At 41.1% G+C, this 26,959-nt stretch overlaps 1 protein-coding gene and 1 long non-coding RNA gene across 2 annotated transcripts in view; one reads left to right on the top strand and one right to left on the bottom strand.

Moving 5' to 3' along the window:
* Positions 1-26,959, top strand: part of LOC139746484 (uncharacterized) — a 313,137-nt gene that overhangs the window by 104,359 nt on the left and 181,819 nt on the right. The window contains exon 2 of the mRNA XM_071657756.1: positions 3,587-3,705. The gene's annotated coding sequence lies outside the window, so the exon portion shown is untranslated. The remainder of the gene's footprint in view (positions 1-3,586; positions 3,706-26,959) is intronic.
* On the bottom strand, positions 24,205-26,703 carry LOC139746459 (uncharacterized). Its single transcript, XR_011712156.1, has 2 exons — positions 25,853-26,703; positions 24,205-24,446 (listed from the first exon to the last, which is right to left on the bottom strand). It is a non-coding gene; the product is annotated as an uncharacterized lncRNA (long non-coding RNA).

The following is a 26,959-nucleotide window of genomic DNA, read 5'->3' as shown; positions in this document are numbered from 1 at the left end:
TCATACTCCACCTAGTGTCCGGGTTCACCACCCCTCAGACTTTCCCCCCCTTATACACCAGATCATTGTCTGTCCGTCCATCCCCCCGCCCAGGGCCACAGTGCCCTGGCCCAGGTGTCCCCTATAGCTACTCCCGGCCCGGGCCACCGCACCCTGGACCAGCGTCCCACCTGCGTCACCTTTCCCTCCCCCCCGACCCAACCAACATTATGGCTTCACTCTCCAATGCAGGTTTTATGAGTCCAATGAAACTTTTATTTTCCCTGATGTCGCCTCAACTCACGAGGCCCTGACGTGCTACGTTGATTAATTAGACCAAAATATCTTGTCTGAATGTGTATGGCAATGGTCGAGTGTTTTATTCTTATTATTCATTGCTGTTCACATATGGTGTGGTTCTGTACGCTTGCGGTGTAGATAATGTCTATATGGTGCTCTAGACAGTCTCTGGTGTGGTGTACATGCTGTGTGCTGATGTACAAAAGTTGTCTGGTGGTTTATGTAGAATTTTTCATGTTGGCTACATACTTTGCAGTGATGAATATGTGTTGCATACATGTTTGATGGTTTACTTAGACTGTGTAACTTTTTTGACATCTGCAATGTTGTACGGTCATGTACACAAATGGGGTTATATTCAGGTTGATTTGTATTATGCGAAAGCTGAGTGGAGATACACACAGGCTTTGTGTCTCAAAATGTCAGGAGGGGGTGTGGCAGGCTGGGGCCCGAAGAAGTGGAGGACAGGGGTTGGGGACTTGGGCTGGGGGTAGGGAGAGGAGGATATGGGACAAGCCAGTGAAAGTCGGGCTGCGTCTTGGTGCGTGGGTCGCTGAAGCCGACACCTACCTCAGGCTGGCGCGCCCCATTCCCTTCAGAATCTTCAGAATATATAGTACCAAAGACAGTTTATATACTGGATAAGAACGGAATTGTGTTGCTTGATATGTACAGAGTAAAAAAGGACTTTTCTTTTGCCATGACTGCCGACATGGAGCATAATTGTGCCCCAGTTTGAGGTCTTTGCGGTTAAAACATAAAATAATATGGAAAAGAAACACAGCAGGGATTGATACGAGCTTCTCACGTGTTTGTAGACCCGATATATAAAGGGAGAGAGGTTAAAAGAAGAGGGAAAGACAAAAGGGGGAACGAATTCCCCTAGCTTTACTATAGAAGGAAAAGAGGAGGCTATTATGACGGCCGATCCTCATTTGGCTGGTCTCTACACAGAAAGTATTGGAAGCAGCAGCCAGTCGCGTGCTGCGGGTTCAAATGTGTAGGGCTGGGACACGTGCACAGAACTCACTAGAACAATGGTTTTTATACTACGTGCAAGAGAGAGAGAGAGAGAGAGAGAGAGAGAGAGAGAGAGAGAGAGAGAGAGAGAGAGAGAGAGAGAGAGAAGCACTGTTGCAGTGATGGATGGTTGAAGAGAGGTGACGGTTTTTGACTCGACTCTGGCTAAGAAAAGGTGGAGGAAGAGCCACCCAGAATACGGAAGACCGACTCCACACTGCGACAGGTGAGATCCCTGCAGAAATGCTGCTCTAGGGATTACTAACATTATTCAGGTAAAGGACGACTGTACAGTACTACAACGTACGTCGTCTACCTATCCTGTACCGTAGACAGTCACGGTGATCTGACCACCGTGATACAACACATGTTACAATCCTTTCCCGTGAGAGTGACTTTCCCTTTTTTCAGTCTGTTTCTCCGTCCTCCGCTGATTTTACTCGTCTCGCTCCTGTCCCCCCAGTTGGCTTCCGAACAGATCCTCTGCAGAGCCTACCCATGTCCCTCCCCATCTTGAGTCCCTGTCCCTAATCCCATTCCCGGTCCACAGTTCCCTGGCGCCATACACCCCGATCCTTAGTCCCAACGCCGTTACCAGCTCACTTACATCCGCCCACAAGGGGTGAAGGTTTTGATGGAGTAAATTTCCCTGGAGTTCCCGCGTCCTGGAAAATAGAGTGCGACAGGCTAGGACTACTGGTGGAGGCCATGGGGTTAGTGCCTGGGGGGCAAGGGCTTCAGAAGCAAGCCCTAGGGCAGGGAATTAGGGCTAAAGTAGTGTGGAAGGAGCTACAGTGAGTGAAGCAGCCGGAACTGGAATAAGGGATGGATCCTTAGGGCCGGTTGTTACCAGAGGAAAGCTAACGAGGCAGGAGACTAAAGTGGACGGGGCTACTGGGGATGATACAAGGGTGTATAAGAGACAGGAAGGTCGGGTCATCGAAGTCCAAGAGACAGTAAGATCAGTCGGGTCGTCGAAGTCCAATGTTGCAAGGTCTGACTTCTCTCCATGCTGATGGACTGAGAGCGGCTCATCTTAGGATAAGGTTCAAGTCATCTGTAATGATTAGTGGCATCCTCTGATCTACCACCACCGAGCACCGTGTATGGATGTCACGGGGCAATACCCCAGGTGCGGCCGTAAGTTGAGCCACCAAACTGATTTTTCTAATAAGATTAGGCGAGGTAACCCACTATGACCTGCCACCAAGTCAAGGCGTCGTTAGTGAGGTAACACTTTGTGGAGCGACATTGGGTCGCTACATATGTATGTAAGATCCTCTGAAGAAGACCTGCGCAAGCCGGAAAGTTAGAACAACAAAACTCAGAAGTTCTCCCCAGTGTTTTCTCACCATCCAATACACACACACACACACACACACACACACACACACACACACACATATAATCATTTTTTTTCATTCATACTATTCGCCATTTCCCGCGTTAGCGAGGTAGCGTTAAAAATAGAGGACTGGGCCTTTGAAGGAAATCCTCACTTATATATATATATATATATATATATATATATATATATATATATATATATATATATATATATATCCCTGGGGATAGGGGAGAAAGAATACTTCCCACGTATTCCCTGCGTGTCGTAGAAGGCGACTAAAAGGGGAGGGAGCGGGGGGCTGGAAATCCTCCCCTCTTGTTTTTTTTTTTTTTTTTTTAATTTTCCAAAAGAAGGAACAGAGAAGGGGGCCAGGTGAGGATATTCCCTCAGAGGCCCAGTCCTCTGTTCTTAACGCTACCTTGCTAACGCGGGAAATGGCGAATAGTTTGAGAGAAAAAGAAAAAGATATATATATATATATATATATATATATATATATATATATATATATATATATATATATATATATATATTGTGTGTGTGTGTATTTATATAGGTAGATATAGATGTGTGTGTGTATGTGTGTGTGTGTGTGTAAATGGGTGAGAAAACACAGAGGAGAAATTCTGAGCTTTATTCTTCTAAACTTTCCGGCTTGGAATTAATTACTGCATGTACTAGTTAGGGTTATACAAGTAGTGTATTAGTCAGCTGGTATGATGGTGGGAGGTTCCTTACCGTGAACACTAAGAGAAATTAAAATCGTGGTGGCGGCAGGCTAAACAGAGCAGCAAGTTTGTCTTTAATGTAACAGATCTGGGTCCCTGCCTGCGCATATATTAACTCAGTGATTATAATACTTCGACTTTCTTTCTACTGTGCACATGAGTTTCCAAGTCCATCTCTTCTCACACATTTTATGGATTTCTCACCAAACAGTTATGGAGTGTTGCCATCTAGTGGTTCGCGAGGTGCTTCGTATCGGACTTCTATCATCCCCAGGAAGGTTGAACCCCAGTCGACAAGGAGTGTTTCAGTTCAACACGTTCACATCTCTGGTAAGAGAACTTATAACTGGTTTTAATGGTTATTCCTATATTTAATTGTAGGTAGGTGTGTTTTACATTATTTCTCCAAAAAAATCAAGGTTTTGTACGATTCTACATTTCTGAGCTGTTTGCCTTGAAATTTAGTAGGAATACACCTTGCTTTAATACGCAAAAACACATTTTCGTTTATTTTTTAAGGGTTCTTTTAAAGGGTCAAACAGGTCAAATAACCTAATAAAATAAATTCTGGCTACTATTCTTTACAGTCTCAATCAGCTAAACGAAACATTACAGATACCTGTAAACCTTTCATCAAGGTACACACTCACCATACACTCTGATTTGAGCCATTTCTGTTATTATGTAGAGGTCAAAGTTGCCGACATTGTAGGAGTCTTTACGTACTGCGAATTTAGTAAAATAATTCTCTAATTAGTCAACTAAACTCATTAGTCGTAAATGAAGAAGCTCCAGTCATCCGAGTTGCATTAACATTCTACATGAAATTCGCCACATTGTGTCGTAAATCAGTAATGGAAAATCTGGGAACATAATGTTGTGGTTCATTTGTGGGGAAGTGCAAGTGGGCGGTATGGCAGATGTGTGTTTGAGATCAAGCAGAGAGGCAAGAGGATGGGGACCGTGACAGACTGAGGCTCGAGTCTTTAACAAGGAGAGAGAGCGTAGCGCACCACCTGCCGCTCCAGTAATGGTCTTCCACGAAGTAACGATACTATGGCACCATTTGTCTTCTAAACTGGCATCGTGTCTCCGCCGCATTACCGCCTTCCTCTCATACCCGTCTTGCCGGGCAAGAAATAGATTTTAATATATATATATATATATATATATATATATATATATATATATATATATATATATATATATATATATATATATATAAGCATCCCAAGTCGAAGAAGATTCACTGGAAAGTAGGAAATTATTAAGCTTATAGAAAAACAAATTGCGAGAGGGGTCAAGTTTTATGGTCGTTTTTTGATCCGATTCATGGAAGTGGAAAGTTTACAAGAAGGAAGACGAAAGAGGGAAATGAATTCCACAGCTTCTCTCTGCGAGGAAAGGAGGTATCGCATCTGCCAGTGTGAGTGTGACTGGTCTCCTTTGAAAAACTGAGCAGCAGCAGCTGATGGCATGCTACTGGTTCTGGACTCGGTGGCTGATAACCACGCAGGCACCTCACAAGAGCAGCAGCTGAAATAATAAATGTAGAACAGAGAAATGGGAGTAACATCACGACAGATGGAAAGTAATATTTAGAGGCGATGTCCAGAAAATTCATGAGACAAAAGAGCTTTTGATTCTCCATTAAGTGAAAATTTTAGAAGTGGAGGAAGAGCTACTCAGGATATGCGAACAGTACTCAAACAAGAGGGAATGAGACCCCATTAGATAGAGCATAACCGCTTAGAAAATCGATGCGGAACCCGTGAAATACCAACACAAAAAAAAAGAAAGTAAGCAAAACTAGTTCTTGTCATTACGTATGGTGTCCAAATGAGTTGATACAATTGAAGCTTTAACATCTTTGTCTTTTTGATGGTTAGATTGTAGTATATTGAAATAATGGTTTATATATAAAATTTGTAGAATTTGCTTTTTTGCACTACAGAACTTTGTGGAGAGACTATTTTCATTTAGGACATGTTTCACTTGTCCAAATTAACGTAGTAAATATGTTTATTGCGACAAAAGAAATGGGTATCAGAGTGAGAAAGGGATGGAGAGTAAGTCGAAGAATGTAAATCGGGTTTTATATATATATATATATATATATATATATATATATATATATATATATATATATATGTGTGTCGGAGGTGGAGGGAACGAGGAGAAGAGGGAGACCAAATTGGAGGTGGAAAGATGGAGTGAAAAAGATTTTGTGTGATCGGGGCCTGAACATGCAGGAGGGTGAAAGGAGGGCAAGGAATAGAGTGAATTGGAGTCATGTGGCATACAGGGGTTGACGTGCTGTCAGTGGATTGAATCAAGGCATGTGAAGCGTCTGGGGTAAACCATGGAAAGCTGTGTAGGTATGTATATTTGCGTGTGGGGGGGGGGGGGTTGGGCCATTTCTTTCGTCTGTTTCCTTGCGCTACCTCGCAAACGCGGGAGACAGCGACAAAGTATAAAAAAAAAAAAAAAAAAAAAAAAAATATATATATATATATATATATATATATATATATATATATATATATATATATATATATATATATATATATATATATATATATATATATATGTAGAAAACGAACAGTAAAACTACCACTTGATAAAACATCTTATTTAATTCTCGACAGTTTCGGAGCATACTTGCTCTATCATCAGGCAAACTACAAAAACAAAACCTTACATGGTGTCAAAACTCAGTTATGTATGTGAAATGACAAGAAAAAAAAAGAGTAAAAAGAGAAACAGAGAGACTTGTGTATTAGATATAGATGGGCTGAGAACATGATCGAATTCAGTGGACTTTTTTTTTTTTTTTTTTTTTACAAGTGAACCGTGTGAGAACCTGTTGGAAGTCAGTGAGGATTTTTTTTTTTTTTTAAGTGAACATTGGAATGATCGATAACAGCCATAACAGCTTCTCAAGGGAAATCAGGAAAAGAAATTGACAGCGAAGAGTTAGTTAAAGACCTGGATGAGGTCACCAATAAAAAGCTGGAATTCAGACATCACACTGAAAAAGCTGCACCAGCGAGTGTGGCAGTGAGTGGAATGGTAATGAGAACTTTCTCCACGACGGACTGAAAACTGATGATGACAATATGCGATGTACACATTAGAAACAAATGAAATATTACTGCACTGTGTGGTCATCGACAAGAAAATATGAGGTTAATAAACTAAAGAGGAACAAACAAACTTAAAACAGTAAAATCTAAGGATTAGAACACAAAAACTACCATGAAAATTAGAAATAAACGAATCATGAAGCTTGGAGAGAAAAAATACATAATCGTCTATACATTGCTGGAAATAAAGGGAATCCATAAAAACATGCAGTCAACCCTAATAGTGTGAAAGATCGCGAAGAATCCATGAGAAAGTATCAGGAGGTATCAGACAATGATCTTTCAAAACCATTCGAGAAAGATGAAGGACTCTTAAGTGTGTTACCTAATAAGGAAAACCTCCAAGTCGTGAACACCCCCCTTTAAAAGAATTTTAGACACATGACTAAAAGCCTCTTACCCTTTTTCCATTATCAGTGGTGTGTCTCAAGGTTCTGTCCTTTCTTATACACCTTTTCATCTTTTTATTAACGATTTCCTTTCTCCAGCAAATAACCAAATGCAGGCATACATTGACAACTCAATACTGCATTCCTCCACATTCTTCAATTCTGTTCCTTCTTCTAACTCATCTGCAACTCGTCTTGATGCAACTTCCTCAACAAATTCAGACAGGGAGAGGATATCTCGGTGGATTAGAAGAAATCTAGTAAAGTTTAATGCCTCTAAAAACCTAGTTTTTGCCGTTTTCCATCGAAAAGTCCTTGCAACTTTCTTCTTCGACGGTTCTGTTATTCCACCTCTTGACTCGATGAACATACTTGGTATTACTGTAACATTCATACTATTTTGAAAAACCCACATTATGGAAACGGCTAAGTCTGCCTCGCAGAAACCGAGAGTCCTGTATAGGTTTCGATTTTTTTTCTCTGAACAGTCGTTCCGTTTATTCAAAGGATTAATCCGTTCTTGTATGGAGTGCTACTCTCACATCTGGAGTGGTTCTAGTTCTTCATCCATCCTTGAGAGTTGACTCGAAAGCGGCCCGACTTCAAAACTTGTCGACCCACTTGCTTTGCCCCGCAATATTGGTTCACTTTCCCTATTCTATAAGTATTGATTAGGTTTTTGCTCCCGAGGGCCTGCTGCTAGTGTACCCCCACCACTAGCTTCCGCCAACACCTCATCAGTGCTTCGCCTCATTCAGATCAAGACCCTATGGACCCAAAACAGGGACCTACAGTACTTCATGAGTCTTGCCAGTTCCATAACCAGAAGTCTGCAGATGGTAATCAAGCGAAAGGAAAGATATCAAATTACTAAAAATATTTTTTGTGGCATATAGTTATATTTTTCATCAAGCAAAGTGATCTTATTGAAATCTAAATGGCAGATAAAAAGCTCATGCGAGCCTTCGTTCACTAAAGCCCTGGTCTTGATGAGGACCCCTGTCCATGAGTGGAGCCTTTAACATAAACAAAAAATCACAAAGAACATTAGTTAGGTGAAACACCCAAGTAGTACGTATCCAAGAAGGATGAGGTCCCGGGCCTGGGTGACGGCACATACAATTATTGCAAGTGCACACGAGAAAGTTGGTGTTTAGTTATATACGAGAAGTAATGTATTATAGCAATGATCTACAGATGAAAATGCCTTGTGTAGCAGCATGTGTGTAGAGAAATTAAGTACTAGTAATGGACGGTGACCACAAAACGAGGGAAAACCACACACAGATGTAGTAGCTTCCAGAAACCTGACCCCACGATCTACATGGACTTTAATGCAGTGTTGGGGTTTGTGTGGAGCAGTGATGGCTTGAGCTATGGCAGCGGGGATCTTCATTTCCCTGGTAAGTTCAGCCATACTGCAAAGGTCAAGCTTAAGCTCTCAGGTGAACACATGTGGGTTATTTTCACTCCTATACTTTTTAGGTCTTCCCTTCTTAGTCTTTTAAAACTGGAATTGGTCCTTTGCTTGAGTTAGATGAATTTCTAAGAATATTCTAAACTGTATTAAGAGCGCTGAATAGCCTTCGATGCCATACAACCACGGGTAGTGGTAGCTTCCAGGCACCTGGTCTATCTGGTCTCGAAATCTTTAGGTCAGCACAAGATTGAAGCATTTCTGTTCCCTATATCAAAGCCCCTGTCACGTTTGTAAACATTCACTTAAGCCAAACCTTACATGATATGTGAAATGGGCTTAAACAGATAGAAAAATACTAGAGAAAAAAAAAAATAACGATAAGAATTCTGGAGGAAGTAGAAAGCCTGCCTTTTAAAGGGGCAAATCCCAAATCGTAAAAAGTTCCAGTTATGCAGTGAAGGGAAGAAACAGATATCGGCCCACACGTGAAGCCAACGCTACACAAGTTATCACGCTACTCACTGGCTTGTCCAGTACCACACGACAGAGCCATACAAGCAACCACTTCTCGGGAACAATCTAATGTGAAATTACAGAAGAGGGAAATAGAATCAGCATTGCGGCGTAGGGCGAGTAGGCCAAGTTTGGGGGCTTATTAGGAGAGTTGCCATGTCGGGATGGCTTTGGACTAAACTCTGTGAAGTCAGTAGGTTGAGGTAAAACCTCCCCGGGCGTGATAGCAGTACGTCACAAGAAAATGGATCAAGTCTTCATAATCGGAGAACCTGCTCAGAAAAAAAAAAAAATCAGAATCTGAAACCTAGACTCAGTTCTCAGACTCGCCTATTTGTATAATGTGTTTCAAAGACAGATGGAAAGTTACGATGAAAGAGATGTGGAATTACAGAAAACAAGTGGGAGGAAGGTGGAACAGTAGGTAGGAGGAAGGTGGAACATTAGGAAGGAGGAAGTTAGTACAATAGGTGGAAGGAATCAGAAACATGTGGGAGGAAGTAAAAACAAAAGGAAAGAAAAGTCATTTCACTGGACACCTTTGTGAACACTTGTTTAGTATTGACGGAACAATCATTTGGCCGCACAGCTGGTGCAGCCCACCTAACAACTTCCGTCCAACAAACGGAGGTTGAGAATAACGCTGGAGTCACAAGAGCAACGGACCAGACCCACAACAGGTGGGCCGCACACCAAATGTGGGCCAAGTGGGAAGCTCCACCACTGCTGTGTAACCCTAGACCACTGGGGTGGCTGGCCCTCTTGTACTGGGGGGGTGGGTGGATGGGGGTCTGGCAGCCGCTGCAGGCCAGCGTAACCACATTGGGGAGGACTTGGACACTAAACGAAAGAGGGATAATTGTCGTCACTTGTACTAGTGATGAGTATGGTCGCTGACTTGTGACGTTAGCGCCTTAACACGAGAGCCATGTTATGGCTTTGCAGTTTCACAAGACTGGCTACAGGTTATTCAGGAAATAGCTTTTTCCGTAACAGGTGAGATGCGGTGTCTTAGTAGTGATAATTCTTATTCCATGGATATAAGAGATGGTTGTTACAGTCCCCGTGGACCAGGCCCACATGCCTGCTTGCTCCCTTGGTGACCTTAAGCCTCCTTGTCACCCCCAGTGGTGAACTTGTCCTGTCCTACCTCCTATACTGGTGACCTTCAGTGGTGAACTTCACTTGCCCTGCCATATCCAGTGGTGGCCTATGCCCTCCCTCCACATTCTGAGTGACCTTTACCTATTACCATCTCCAATGACGACCTTCAACCCCTACCGCCGTTAGGGGGTGACACCATCCCTGTCAACTCTAAGGGTGACCTTCACACTCCCTGCTACCTCCAGTGGTGACCTTCAACCTCTGACAAAAAGTGTTTACCTTACCCCCCTCTTCCACCTCCAATGGAGACATCCCCCCCCCCCCCGGCCCGCGGACTTTAACCCCTTGCCACTTCAATTGGGAGACCTTCGCCCCTGAACCCAGGTCCACTTTTGACCTTCACCCTCTGCCATTTTCAGTGGTGACCTTCATCCTCTTCCCTCCGAAACATCTAGTGGAGACCTTCACTTGGTACTTTCTCCAGCGAGACTCAAAGCCTCAACTTTCTCCCCGTTATCAGCGACGGGTGAGGGCTGATCTGTCCTGACTCGGTCTCCCACTGCCACGTTGGGATAAGTAGGTTAGGGCGGGATGGTATGATGTCCCGGTCTTGTGATGGTAGGCGGAGAGGGCCATCGGTCTGTCCTGGCCAGGACTTTCTCCTGACCAGAGGCATGTCCAACACATTCCTCGACCCCACCAATACCCCTGCCGCCTACCACCACTCCACGTCCACCCTGCCAACACCTACTTATTCGGGTATCCAACCCTACCATCAACGTCCCTACAGACCACCCTCACCACCATGCCTGTTGCTGACCACCATCCCTTCTACACCTCAACCTACACCATTGTTGCCCACCATCACCACCCCTAGATGCCCACTAATGCCATCATAACTATCTTCTATCCCTCCACCATCACTGCTGCCCATCTTACCATTGTGGCTCACTCAGCCATACCTGCAGCAGACTCCCCTACTCCTGCTAACCATTCGTCACAAAGAACTAGCAGAAAAGGTTCATAGAGGAGCAAGAAAGATGGTAGTACCAGAATTAAGAAAAATGCAAGACTGGAAAATGCTGAAAGCATTTCATTCCATAGGAAAGAGAAGAGGAAGGGATGACCTGATCACAACCTTGAAGTTCTTAAACCAGATTGATGATGAAGACAGTGCTCAGTTCTTCGAAAGGTGAAAGATAGGACAACTAGAGGCCACAACAGCAAGGAAAGATGTTAAGCGTTTCTGCAGTATAAGGGCGATGCATGAATGGAATAAACTGAATGATGAGACTCTGAATGAGGACGGCACACAAAAGTTTAAAAAGTTGTATGACTGGAGAAACTTCAAGAGAAGGAGGCCCCACGTGTGTAGAACTCCCTCCCCGTACGGTACAAATTAGTAATTAAACATACATATGCGTGCAAACAGCACCATGACAGAAATGCATTAAGAAATTGGGACACCCACGAGTGTAAAGCTCACAAACCATACTTCTACCAATTGTAGTAATAAATGGGAATGGATAGGCGATAACATAACATACTCTCGGACAAACTAGTCTAAAATTATGAGGAAGTTAAGTGTTCGGAAGTATAATAACCTCTAATGGTACTTAGATTCCAGGTGAGCTCATTTACATGGCTGATGAAATCCAACCCAAGTGAATGTTAAATGATGAAGATGGTACTGAAGCAGGACATCTACTTATGACTGCTATCTTATCGGAAACAATTAACAGGAATTATTCCACGGCTAGCATTTGGATAATATACTTTTTTCATGTTAGCAGAGATAGCACTGGCGATTGAGTATCTGTCTGATTTATGACATATTGCCCAATCTATCGACCAGATCCTAAGTGATAAATAGCTGGGTTGACTTCAGACCATCTGGCGTGACCAAGATTCCAACCAATGCGCGCTGTGCTTGACCCCAGGCAACCAAGGAGGGAGTCACGGCTCATGAACGCTAACCGCTTCACCAAGGTGGTACTATTTACAGTGCAAATCTATCACAAGAACACCACATAAGGATTGTTATGGAGGCAAATTACTTACAAGTCAGTATTAAAATTGCTTCCTTAAGTACACGGACGAGTAAACGTTTAAAATATTAACAACACGTAGTGGAAGGCAGGAAGTACCAGCATGGTTACACTACTTGAGGGAACACGAAGAACTCCTGGATAAGGCTCACAGTAGGGCAACAAAGACTTATGTTCTATGTATTAAGTAAAAAAAAAAAAAAAACTACAGAGAGGCTAGCGGCCATAGAAATACCTACGTATTAAGTTTTGAATAGACTGAATGTTACGTGGTACATAAAAAGCAATTCTTTGCTTTTGAAAATACCTTACCGACTAAAGGGCAGGACTATAAACGAAGAAGCAGATTACAAGTTGTAAGAAATACTTCTCGAGAAATATTTGTGGATACATGGGTGTAGCCGAGGGAGGAAACTGTGTATGAGCTCACTGTAAATGTGTTAAAAGACTGTTAGGCAAGAAAAGGTTAAGAAATGGTACTCCATTGCAAGACTGGCTGTCTGTATTGCACACGAATAGCAAATCATACACTCCGCCAATCAGCGTTCAGGCAAACACTAACTAAAGCTTTCTCCAGGAGGAAAGCGTAACGACGAGGGCGAGGGCGGGTGGCCAGCTCAGGTTAAGCGGCCGCGCGCTTACACTGCTGAAAGCACGGTAATCGCAGGAAAATGTCTAATTAGTGGTATTTATATGTCTATGTATAATAATAATCTCCGGGTTCGTTATTCATAGTATGAACTAAACAGAATGAACAGGTTATTCCGTACTCATATTCTTACTCATTGATGCTAATGAATATTTTTGGTTTCATCATTAAAAAGAGTTTACTAAGTGACACGCCATCAGCAAATCACCGCACCCGCAAAGTAAAAGCTTCATTTACATATCTCATAGTTGTAGGGTATTATCATTACATAGGCCGTAATAATAATAATGGTTTTGTGAATCACGTTTCTCTTATGCTCAACATATATAGAGAAGAATTACATAAAAGTAAATAAATATATCACGTGTACAAGGATAAAGCTGGATACATTCTAATTGATCACTGATTGGTGTTCTCGGTGGGTGGGATGAATATATTCTCGTAGGGCACACAAATTTATTTTAACTTCCCAAACAGTTCAGAAGTACAAACGGCATCAATACCCTTTCTTTTTTCTCCTAAAAGCTGCATCTCGTATAACTAATAGGAAAGGTGTTGTACAAGCTAGTTATAAGGGGTGTAAGGGGTCGATCGACTTTTGCTCTGGATAACGTTTACGTTCCAACAGAAAATCCGTTGTATTAAGACCCCAAAAGTGAAGTTAAATATATGCTACTTGGCACTCCTCTTAGTCGAGTACCAAGAGCAAATCAGTCCATTAATCAACTCCATCGCTGATACTCCCAGGAATATTACTATTAGTTATGATGATGATTTTCCTGTATAAACTAACATTGTGAAAAGTAAGCTGTTCTTAATTGCATACACAACCTGTGATAGCCTTGGGCATATAATCTGTACAGAGAACAACAGAATGTTCAATACACAAAATGATGGTGGTAAGACTGAATCATATAAGTTGAAAATTGATGAAAAACCCATTGATTGCTTTTTCTTCTGTATATCTTTGTATGTCAGAAATGTGTAGTGTATCTGCAGTACAAAAACTCAGTGAGCAATGTCCAGTTGGGCTCAGGGCCCTCAAATTTGTCGCAGGGTTCAATCCTAATTATGGTGCAAATATTAGACTTGTAAAAATTGTGCACTTGGCTCATTTAACTAATAGATTACAATACACCATTTTGGTCCTACATAACAGTAGTGGTATAGACTTGAAAAACAAATTGAAGCCTTGGCTGCCCCAAGACCATTAAAATACTTAATATGCAGAAAGAACTATGCAATCCCAGCACTGACAGAATACTTGAAATGAGTCTTTTGACAGGACTGAAATTTCTGCAGCTGGGTGACTTTGATGATGATGTCTCTACAGAAGTGTTAAGATATGTATGCCATAACACAAGTGATTCTAAATGGATTCAAATAACAGCTACTCACATGATAATGACTGAAGTACATCATTTGCACAAAATTAGAAAGCAGCAGCATTTCCAGTCTCCCAGGCAGATAGCTCCCTTTGACATCCACCAAAAAATTAATTACTCACCTTAATCTTTTGACCAAAACCAGTGTTCCTGAATTTGCCATAAAACTCTAAAGTGGAAGTAACAAAGGCAAGGTCATCTATGTTTTCTCTCAACTCTGCCACTGGAAGAGCTGGGAGTGGTGATACAACTGCTCTTGAGATAACAAAAAGTACTTATGGACATCACATGCTGATGCTAAGCAGTGCTTAGCCAGTCTGCTCTAACCAGAGTGATTAAGTGAATGATACTAGTGGCTGGTCACTTGTTACTATCTCACTTCTGCAACATTTCACAGACTTGGACAGGTTGCTATGGGATCTGTAGGACCCTGCAAATGAGCATCTGCTGGACTTGTATGTTTCATGATGGTCAAAGGGGTTGTCAGGGATATGCCTTTGGTAAATAATACAGTCTGAAATCCCCTCCAAGCAAATGCTCTCATTAGATGCTTACAGGGCTCTTCTGGATGAGAAATGTACATTTTAAGGAATGAAAAAATATATGCTGGGCCCTATGTTTCTTTTACAGCCAGTAACTGACATGAATTGGGCAAATAACATGCCTCAGTCAAGGTCATCTTGGGCGAATGGAAAAAGTAAACAAAAAAGAAATTAGAAATTAGTTAGGGCTCCAGAACTGTTTGTAGACCTGACTCTTAAGGAGGAATGGTTATTTGAAGAGAAGATAACAGAAAGAAGAAAATTCCACTGCGTAAATTTTTGAGGGATGGAGGTATTATAACAACCAATCCTTGAGGAGCCGTTCTCCACACAGAAGCTGTGAGAAGCAACAGGCAAACGCGTGCCATGTGTCCAAACTTTGTGGATGAGGACACATACAGCAACTGACAAAATAATACCTTTATACATCTGGAACAGAGGGCAACAACATTGCAATATTTGTATATACAAGGTTGAAGAGAGGTGATGTTTGGAGAATTAATGACATTGAAAGCTTTGTTTTCACTATAGTTAATTGGGAGGTGGAGGATAAGCCAACCTAGATGTGTGAGCAGTATTTCATAGTTGGGTGAGTAATCCTGATGATATGAAACAGCTGCTCATGTGAAAAGTAATAATGGCACCTATAAAACATCCTCAGCCTTTGGGTAGCATATGATAAGTTGATAGATAAGCCTAATGGAAGGTATTGTGTGGGTTGAAAGCTGTTAGAAGCAGAGGGGTTTTTACCAAAAAGAGTAAGGCATTTGTACTAGACAGAGAAGAGGGATGTGTTACATCACCATGACTGTTTTATCTGTTTATTAATGATATTGTGAGGGAGTTGAATGCAAGGGTCTTGAAAACGAGGTGCAGGCATACAGTTTGCTTGGGGTGAGGGGATCCTGAAAGGTTAGTCAGTGATTACTTGATGATAAAGCTCTGCTAGCACATTTGAGTAGGAAACTGAAGAGGCTGGTGTCTAATTTTGGGTGTGTGTGTGAAAGGAAGTTGAGATTAAAAGTGAATAATAGGCAGCACCGAAAAGAAAGAGGTTATTTGAAGTGTAAGCTTGAATGGTGAGAACTTGGAGGAAGTGAGTGTTTTAGATACCTGAGAGTGGATATGACATTGAATGGAATCATGGAAGCTAAAGTAAGCTATAGAATAGGTAATGGGGCAAAATCTTGGGCACACTGAGAAAAGTGTGGAAAGTGGGGGAAAGATGAGTATGTTGGATGGCATAGTAGTCCCATCAGTGCTGTATGGATACAGAGCATGGGCCTTAAACAAAAATGTAAAGAACAGGGTTAAGGTGTTGGAAATAAACAGTTTGAGGACAATATGTGAAGTGAGGAGGGTTGACTGAATAAGAAATAAAGCAGAGGTAAGGTAGTAAGAGGAGTATGTATAAGAGAGCTGAAGAGGGTGAGCTGAAATGGTTTGGATATATAAAAAGGATGAGTGAGAAGAGGATGACTAAGATGATATACTTGTCAAAAGTGGTAGGAATATGAAAAAAGGGAAAACCAAGGAGGTGGAACAATGAAGTGATAGATGTTCTGAAGGCTCTAGGTTTGAACATGTAGGAGGGTGCAAGACATGCAAGGGATAGAGTGAATTGCAGCATGGCAGTATACAGGGTGCATGAAGCAGTTGGGGGAACCACATAAAGGTTTGTGGAGTCCAATTATGGATACATCTATGGGAAACAATGAGGAGTTTTTATGGAGTAAGATGTGTGCAGGTACATATAGAGAAGGGTGAATGGCAAAGTGAAGATGGACCTGCGGTGGAGGTGTGCCATGTTACTTTCTTTTCTTTCAAACTATTCGCCATTTCCCGCATTAGCGAGGTAGCGTTAAGAACAGAGGACTGGGCCTTTGAGGGAATACCCTCACCTGGCCCAATTCTCTGTTCCTTCTTTTGGAAAATTGGAGTGTTGAGGGAGGTGATTGCAAGGTTCTTGAAGATGAGTGCAGGTATGCAGTCTTCTTAGGTGGGAGGAACTGGAAGGTTTATCAGTTGTTGTGTGTTGATGATATGATGCTGGTGGTAGCTTTGAGTGAGAAACTGCAATAGCTGGTGTCTTAGTTTAGAAGAATGTGAGAAAGGATACAGGTTACCTGGAGTGTTTTTTATTTTCATGACTGGAGCCTTCGAAAAAAGGAAAAAAAGTGGATATGGCAGTGAAAGGAACCACTGGAGCTGAATTAAGCCACTAGGTGGGTGAGGGGGCAAAGGTCTTGGACACATTGAGAAATGCATGGAGAGAGAGGTACTGTCTTCAGGGAAAGATGGGTAAGTTTTATGGTATAAGTAGTTCGGTCAGTGCTGCATGGATGTGAGAACTTGAGACAAAAATGTAAAGGACTGAGTGAGTGTTTTGGAAATGAAATGTTTGGGAATATGTGTAAGGTTGATAGAATAAGGAATGATATGGTATGAGAGAGGTGCATTCGAAAAAGGAGTATGTATGCAAAAGCTGAAGAAGGTGTGCTGAAATGGTTTGAACATATGGAGAGGATGAATGCGGAGGGGATGACTAAAGAGTGTATACACATTATAAGGAGGAAACCAATGAGAGGGTGGAAAATTTGAATGAAGCATAATTTGAAGGACTGGGGCCTTTACATGCAAGAGGGTGCAAGGGGTGCAAAGGATAGCATGAATGGGAGCATTGTGGTAGACAGGGGACAATGGGCTGAACCAAGACATATCAAGAAGTCACAGAAAACCATAGACAGGTCTATAAGGCCTAGTTGTGGATAGAAAGAACTGGTTTTAGAGCATTAAACAAAACAACTAGTGAGTAGATGAGTGAATGAGGTCCATTTCTTCATCTGTTTGGGGTACTACCTCCCTGATGCAAGTAATGAGAGCACTGAAGAATGTGCGGAAAGAGATATTGTTGTCTGGGAGGGCAAATATGGGTATGTTTGAAGGTAGAGTAATCCCAACAATATTATATGAATGTGGGGCATAGACTGTAGATAAGGCTGTGCAGAGGAAGGTGGATTTGTTGGATATGAAATGCTTCTGAACAATATGCGGTGTGAGGTGGTTTGATTGAGTGAGTAATAAAAGGGTGGGAGAGAGGTGTGATAATAATGTGGTACAGAAAGCTGAAATTAGCTGGACATATCGAGTGAATGAGCAAGAAGTCGAGAAAGAAGATATGTGTCAGAAATGGAGGGAACAGAGAGAATGGGGAGACCAAATTGGATATGCAATGATGGAGTGAAAAAGATTTTGAGCCATCGGGGCCTGATCATGCAGGAGAGTGAAAGGCATGCATGGGATAGAGTGAAGTTAATGGACTGAAACAGGGCATGTGAAACATCTAGGGTATATCATGGAAAGGTCTGTGGGGTCTAGTTATGCATAGGAAGCTGTGGCTTCAGTGCACTATGCATGACTGCTAGAAACTGGATGAGCAGGTGCGACTTTTTTCTTCTGTTTGTGATCCTACCTAACTAGCGTGGGAAATGGCAGTGAAAAAAATTACATTTTGTCATATCCGGTAGGGGATAACAAAAAAGTTATAAATATTTACAAATATCAAAATGAAATTAGATCTTACATATAAGTTACAAATATTTAAGTAGTGGACAACAGTCGTTAACCAACATATAGAAAATGTCTAAGGGCTGCCATACAAACAGGTTGACACAATTTACAATCAAGTCTCACTTGTACAGGACATCCTCATACCTAGAATACTGCAGCTTAGGCCACCATCTCCTACATGACACCTTGTATAAAAGTATGGCCTACGGCTCCTTCATCAATAATACTTCTAAAGGAATACGCAGGGAGGATAATAAAGACTAGAACAAAGATGAAAGTACTGGATGTGAGGAATAGAAGGAAAAGAAGAAATCTAAAGGAATAGTGCACCACTTCTTCACTGGGTAGAAGCCTGGGAGGAATGTTTATAAAGCATACCACAGAAATGAAAGAGAATGAGAGGTCCTATGTCCACACAGCAATCTAGCACAATTCATTTAAGGAGAGAAACAGTCTTAAGTAATTCCCACAGCCAAGGAACCATCTAACATTTCTGAAAGAGCTTGCCTATTGTGGTGGCAACTAGCTGGCTGCATCAGTCGATCTTCTCTTACGCCACAGCTGAGCTGGCCTTGTTCTAGGGCAGTGACCAACTCTGGTGCAAGGGTAGCCAAATAGCTGTCATGTATGACCTCCAAGGTTGCACAGGAGGCACATAAATCAAGCTCTTGCTGTCGTAAATATGTTTCTGGACTCCTGGAGCTGATCCTATCCAGAACATACATCTTCTGTTCGGTTGCAGTCATACACATGGTGATTGACAAATGGCTGGCCTGCTGAGCCCACTTGTGGCATTAAGTCCAACAGGTCATCACACAGGTCCCAAAAGGAGCTGGAAGCTGTCTATCTTGTAGTAGTGGGAGGAACCTCCTTCCATGGGATCATACAGTTGTCTAAAGCGAAAATCACCATAAACAATAGAAGAAGGCAACAGCTGTCATTGAGACCACCCATTGTCATCAACAACATCTGGGAAATCATCTGTAGGACTTCCCCATGCACACCACACCCACATCAGGACAATGATTAATGGGGTCTCATCTGTAGGTAGATACCAGCTCTGAGGAATACAAGTTGTTTTAGTCCTGGGTAGGGAAACATCTAGGAGATTGGTCCAGTTTGGGCCAATCTTCCTACTGCAGAAATCATTGAAATGAAGTTCTGGCAATAAACAAGCAAACAATGATGGGTGAGTATCCACTGCCACACATAAAACAAAGGTTAATTGAGGTCTATCGAACTTTTGCTTAAAGAAAGCTAGAATTCCTTTGAAGTCAAAATTAACTTTCATATCCCAAACATCTACAATTATTATTAGAATAAAGACAATTAGGACCAACAACACACAACCTACTGTTGTAGAAACGTGCACCTGGGGTCTGAATGTATGACCTGTCTCTCATGGTGATAGTTGAAAAATGAATCTCACTACACTGACACATCTCTGCTCAGTATGCTGTAAACATAATAATACAGACACATATACAAGTTTATCATTATGAGATTTTGGGAAAGTACAAGTTGACATTCTAGCAACCTGGGAGATTACTTGCTCCTCCCTGTGTAAGAAGACTATTAGAAATGGATAAGTCACTCGAACTAGGGAGTTAACACATCTCTCATATGTTCATATCATCACTCAAAACCTAAGAAGCTAACTTGTCTTTTGGCTTAGGAGGAAAGACAACTCCAAACCCTTGACGAGCTGTTCACTGGTGGCACAACCTGCATTTACACCAGGCATAGCACACAAGTCATGAGATGCGGAGGGCTCACATCCCCCTGAAGTTCAACCCAACAAGATTCACCGGTCTGGACTCCAGAAACAACTCAAAGAAGCTGAAGCAGTAACTTTCAATCCATATGAGGAGAACGTATTGACTCTAAAATGAGGATGCACATCAAAATGTTTACATAAAACAACCTCATTAGATACTTGTATCAAGAAAAATATCTTCCAAGTCCTTAGGCAGGACATTCGACTCATAGTCGTCCGAATTAATGCCACTTGACAACGTAGGGTTGCCTCTGCCACCTAGCTCATTTTGCTATACCTAAAATGAAGCTCGCCTCATACACCAGGCTTATCTTTCTTGCATGAGACAATGGGGCTATTCATAGGTTCATAGGTAAGACCTACATCTCAATGGAATCACCAAATTTGGGAGTGTCAGTATATCTCTTCATAACAAGGACTGGACATCAAGTATTCACAACATATCTTGTACCCTAACAATGACATTTACATCTACATTACCCTGTTGAGATGGGTAAAAGTAAAACAAGGTGTATTCCCTTCAATGTTTCTTTCTGCTTATCACGTTTATAGTCCAGAATTTCTTGATGTTAAATCAGCAAGATATTTTTGATATTGCATCATCCTTAAAGTACCCAAAGACCACTGACAAATATGTGAATAGTGCAAGAGATATTTTTCAACTCAAAAGCCAAGAACCTTAAAGGACTAAAAACCTAGTATATCGCATCACAACACCTTCCTTGGACTGCCACAACTACTTACAGAATTTGATATTAATATAGCATTTACGGACAATATTATAGTAAAAAACTTGCTTGTAAAAATTCTCCTGAAAAGCGAAAGGGTTGAACTTGCTAAATACCATGCAAGGATTGCAATAAAGTTTACCTGGGACAAAATGGAATACAACTTTTAATATTTAAGAGTACAGCACCATCAGTATAGTATTCTCTTGGACAAAAATCAAGCTTCTATTCCTGCATATGTGAGACTTCAGCCACCCTACTGACAAGAACCCTCTGAAAATTGTATCTTGTTCGTCAATGGTAAATAGAAAAATCACAGAATCTAGCATTTGTATGAAACATAGCTTTAATAATAATTTCAACAGCATGTGCAAATTGAATCTTTTCATAAAAAAAAAAAAATCATGAATATGTGCAAGTTTATGAGCTAATCCATAACCTGACACTTTTCTTTAGTCACTAGATCCTTGAACTACCGTCTGACCATCAGTTGATAAAGTCATGTTCCTTAAATGTTATATGGTTGCCAGACATGGGCTATAGATAGGGTTGTGCGGAGGAGGGTGGATGTATTGGAAATGGAATGTTTGAGGACAATATTATGTGGTGTGAGGTGGTTTGGTCAAGTAAGTAATGAAAGGGTAAAAGAAATGTAATGAAATAAAAAGAGTATAGTTGAGAGAGCTGAAGAGGGTGTGTTGAAATGGTTTGGGCATATGGAGAGAATGAGTGAGGAAAGATTGACAAAGAACATATATGTGTCAGAGGCGAAGGGAACAAGAAGAAGCAGGAGACCAAATTGGAGGTAGAAGGAAGGAGTGAAAAAGATTTTGACCAGTTGGTGCCTGAACATACAGGAGGGTGAGAGGCGTGGAGGAAATAGAGTGAATTGGAACGATGTGGTATGCCGGGGTCGACGTGCTGTCAATGGACTGAACCAGGGCATGTGAAACATCTGGGGTAAACTGTGGAAAGGCCTGTAGGGCCTGGATGTGGATAGGGAGATGTGGTTTCAGTACATTACACATGACAGCTAGAGACAGTGTGAACAAATGTGGCCTTTTTTGTCTGTTTTCCTGGCACTACCCCGCTGAAGCAGGGGGTAGCGATGTTGTTTCCTATGGGGTGGGGTAGCGCCAGGAATGAATGAAAGCAAGCAGGTATGAATATGTACACGTGTATATATGTATATGTCTTTGTATGTGTAGGGCATTTATGTATATCATTTTTTTTCATTTATTATACTTTGTCGCTGTCTCTCTCATTAGCAAGGCAGTGCAAGGAAACGGACGAAAGGATGGCCCAACCCACCCACATACACATGTATATACATACACGTCCACACACGCACATATACATACCTATACATTTCAACATATATACATATATAAATACATATATATATACGTGTAATTAATTCATACTTGCTGCCCTTATTCATTCCCGTTGACACCCTGCTACACATGAAATGACAACCCCCTCCCCCCCGCATGCGTGCAAGGTAGCGCTAGGAAAATACAATAAAGGCCACATTTGTCCACACTCAGTCTCTATCTGTCATGTATAATGCACCGAAACCACAGCTCCCTTTCCACATCCAGGTCCCACAAAACTTTCCATGGTTTACCCCAGACGTTTCCAATTCACTCTATTCCTTGTATATACATACACGTCCACACACGCACATATACATACCTATACATTTTAACGTATATATTTATATTTATTTTGCTTTGTCGCTGTCTCCCGCGTTAGCGAGGTAGCGCAAGGAAACAGACGAAAGAATGGCCCAGCCCACCCACATACAAGTATATACATACACGTCCACACACGCAAATATACATACACGTCCACACATGCAAATATACATACCTACACATCTCAATGTATACATATATATACACGCACAGACACATACATATATACACATCTACATAATTCATACTGTCTGCCTTCATTCATTCCCATCGCCACCCCGCCACACATGAAATAACAACCCCCTTCCCCCGCATGTGTGCGAGGTAGTGCTAGGAAAAAACAAAGGCCACATTCGTTCACACTCAGTCTCTAGCTGTCATGTATAATGCACTGAAACCACAGCTCCCTTTCCACATCCAGGCCCCACAGAACTATCCATGGTTTACCCCAGACGCTACAGACATATACAGATATACACATACACATAATTCATACTTGCTGCCTTTATTCATTCCCGTCTCCACCCACCACACATACAACAGCATCCCCCCTCCCCCCCCGCAAGGGAGCGCTAGGAAAGGACAAAAGGCCACATTCGTTCACACTCAGACTCCAGCTGTCATGTGTAATATATATTCATAATTATTTGCCTTTCCATTTATAAGCTAGGTAGTACTAGGAACAGATGAAGAAAGGCCACATTTGCTCACATTCATTCTCTGTCATGTGCAATCTACATAAGTGTGTTTACCTTAGGCAAAATGCATCTTTACCCTTAATGTTACCACTCCCTTCAACTGGCGTGCTTTTTCAACGAAGACTTTTCTGCTCATATCTTGTAAGAGCCTATCATTTAAGACATGAGCAAAATAAGGGTAGAGTCCCTTTCTTCTCTTGGACTTGGCATTGCATACTGTAAGACCTTAGGTTCATAACTTTGGGTGCCCATTCTGTTGAGGATGTTTCTGGAAATTCCTTCTCCCTAGAATTGATAAGGCAAACACCTTACTCCACTTGGCTGGTAAGCTATCCCACTTGTCAAGGCTCCTAATGGCCGTCATGTGTCTTGAGGTATAACAGGCCCTTTTAAATTTAATACCAATAAAAACTCATTGAATGCTGATGTCTGGCAGTTAAATGAGTGTGTGCTTTACTCAGTCTGAGGCATTTAGAAATCTTGGTCATTGTATACAGGAAGCAAATAACACAAGCCCCCACAAATCAATAGGGTTACATTCCAGGAGACTCATTATAACTAAATATTATTATATCAGCCAATGAAAGCTATGTTACAAGGGGGTTGCATTCCTGAACAAAAATTGGTCTGTAATGAAACCTAATAGACCATAACATATTGTGGGGAAGGCCATGCTGATCTATTAAGATACAGGGTATTGTGAAAATAAGGGAAACACTTTTAACTTCAAAAGAACCTCTGAAAACATTAGTAGAAGGGCTATGATGATGTGGTAAAATGCTGGTTACTGTAAAAGTTGGGGAGAGAAGCCTTTTAGAAATCACAAGAACATAGGAAAACATTATCTTATTGAGGTTGGTGAGGGTTATGCTGATCTATGTACAGGGGCTTGTCATTCAGTGCATTAGATGTATTAATGAAAAGTGTTATTCTTTGCGAAACTATACTAATCCACCTTTACCACAGGCTTAATGTTATAAAATGGGGATAAGTCCTTTGGGAATGTTTCTGGACACATTTTCATACATATGCTGCTCTTTGTGTTAATTTCAAATACATTAAAATGTTATTATTGGGAAAAATTAAATGCTTCAATCATATTGGTAGGCCATCATCCATTCTGATATCATATTAGCACATGCAGAATTGAATCAAAACTCATAATTTTTCAATGTTTTATCACTGGTAAAGCAACTACATGATGGTTCTTCATACTTAACAGTTCTAATATGGAAAACTTAGATAACTTAGCTCTGACAAAACAAGTGGATGACAGCAATGGAGGAGATACAAGCCATCTTCCTTACATTAAATTCAGATGCATCACCGGACAAAACCTATAAGGTTTGCTCTTCCACAATGTGACGCCTCCCATGTTGGAAATGCGAAGCCTCCCACCATACAACTGAAATGAATTTAAAAAGTTGAACATAATGGAACTTTACCAAAACTTACCCTTCATCTTCCTCTTGATCTTCTGCCACTTTCTCTTTTGCATCTCCCAATCACTTGCACTCCTTTGCCGTAACTACCACCCACACATCTCTCGTTTCTTTCACCAGCAACGTTACTTCATCATCCCACCACTCACTACTTTGTCTCATTTACCATACTCCTACCTTCTGCATGCCAGTACTCCTACCCTAAATACCTTCCATTTCTCAACAACTCCCCCTAGCTTCGTTTACATTCGCCTTTTGTTACTCTACATTCAGTCTCTCCAGATATTTTATAACATGTTTCTATTCCAAGCTCACTTGCATTCAATACCCTCTTCCCACCAATATCATTTCATCTTTACCAATATCCAATACAACTCTTCACTCACCTTCATGTAGTAATGATCAGATGTCCCACCAGCTGCCCCTCTTAGCACATTCTAGAGTCTATCTATCTCCACACCTGTCATCTAGTATGTAACTCAATAATGAACGCTGGCCATTGCCTTTTGTAACATTGTTCAATAAAATAGAGGTAGAATTTACATTGTTGGGGTATCATTCTATTGATACTGTCAATCAGTGTCTAGTTATTGATAGAATGTGTTCTGCAAAGTTAGAGTTTAGATAAGACAGTTGTGGAGCACGATTTGGTACATTATACAGTAATCTATCAAGCATGGCAATAAGGGTAAAGTAGATTAGGGAAAATGTAGGTTTAATAAATATAAAGAATATAAGGCACCTGTAAATTATCAACTGAACCAATAAAAACCTCATCTAATCGCTAGTACCCTATCTTAGTTAATATACCCTGATTACCTTAGTAATTTACAACTGGAGTAACCAGCTATGTAGGTACTCCATAGAGTACAATGCTCCAAATTATGCTCTGTGCATACTTTTGCATACTTTAACTCTACACCAGCAATGAAGAACAAAATCAATCAATATGCAAAGCCTATAGTAATGTGGAGCTAGACTAAATTTTTTCCAGATAGCAATCATGAATGGTAATCTCACTAATGGTATCAAAATTTTTTAACAGGTTAGCCAACACAAATGATATTGCCAAACTTAAGTTACTGTGGAAGGTATCATTTAAAATAGTCACTAATGATAAGCAATGACCAAATATTGACCTGGTAATTTAATTTGCATTTAACTCTGAAAGCCTGTAAGAAAATCATATCTATGTCTCATATTACAAAAAATGGAGGAAATTCTCCCTTGTAGTTAGGTATTTCCATGTTAAGAACTCTATGTTTCAGTTTGGTTAGGTTAGGAGTATGGCTGACCAAGAACCCAGATTCTGTTCTATAAGACTTTACATTCCTATCATTGTTTCTCATAATCATTAATGTAAGCATACCTCAGTTACTCCTTTTCAGACAAAGTAAACTTCCAAATCCCCGACATGAGAGTACAGGTTCTCCGACATAGTTAACCCAAGGGTTATCTTTGGATTAACCTGTCATATCAGGGATCAGGTAAAACAGCATCTTCAAGAAAATCAATGACAGGTATTATCAGTGGCAACACTTGTGGAAGATTGATAACAGGCCTAGAACCAAACAGCATTTGTATAATTTCTATGGCATAGCATACTTCCCCGTGCCTTAGTGAACATACACGAGAAAATTACATGGAAATTTACCTTAAAATCTAAAAGCATCGCGTTTGCCATTTTGGTCACCGTCAACCAACTAAGAATGAAGTACATACATACATTTGTTACCTGGTACTATAAAACACGTACTAAATGGGCCATGAGAATTGGCTTAATAGAATTAAAAGATACAACAAAAATGCTTATGACGTCCCTGGACACATGACCAGTCGTCTGTGTCAAGTTGGTCAACTCTGGCAGAGAGGTCAGCGCTCCCTTACTCTGTACTACCATTTTGTCAGTTTCCTTAACTATTTCTAACTGTGCTGTTTTCGTCTGCAACTTAAGTGAAAAGCTTTTGTTTCTAGTGTTACACTCCCAGCTGTAAAGTCCCCACATACAGCTCTTGTCAACATCAGTGTTAACACGTCACAATTCGCCATGATTGGAATTATGAATCTTAAAATTTTCTGCCTAGGCAAATCATTTAAGACTTTAATATTGTTTCTATGCTTTAAATTTCAATAGATTACACTCTATCCGTATCAGTTTGCAGTTTGAAGTAGCTCAGACCTACACGTCCTGAGAGTATCTTGCATAATCATAGACCTCTCCATTATTTGCCGTCAGTATAGCGAGATTGTGATTGGTGAATAATGTATAAATGATTTCTTAAATTAAATAAAGTATATTTTGATTGGTCATTGGTAACGGCAGACAGCCCCGCGCTGACTACCTCCAGCCAATCGGCGAGCGCTACCCATACCGTCTTGGTGTCTCTGATAAGTTCCAATGTTATTTTCAAGTTTCAGGATATTTTTTTACTCTAATATTTTTTGATGGTCACTACTGCTTTTAATGCGATGAATA

This window comes from Panulirus ornatus, chromosome 65 (genome assembly GCF_036320965.1).
Source record: "Panulirus ornatus isolate Po-2019 chromosome 65, ASM3632096v1, whole genome shotgun sequence".
NCBI classification, from domain to species: domain Eukaryota; kingdom Metazoa; phylum Arthropoda; class Malacostraca; order Decapoda; family Palinuridae; genus Panulirus; species Panulirus ornatus.
Note: the sequence above shows the minus strand (reverse complement) of the source record. Positions and strands in the feature narration are given on the sequence as shown.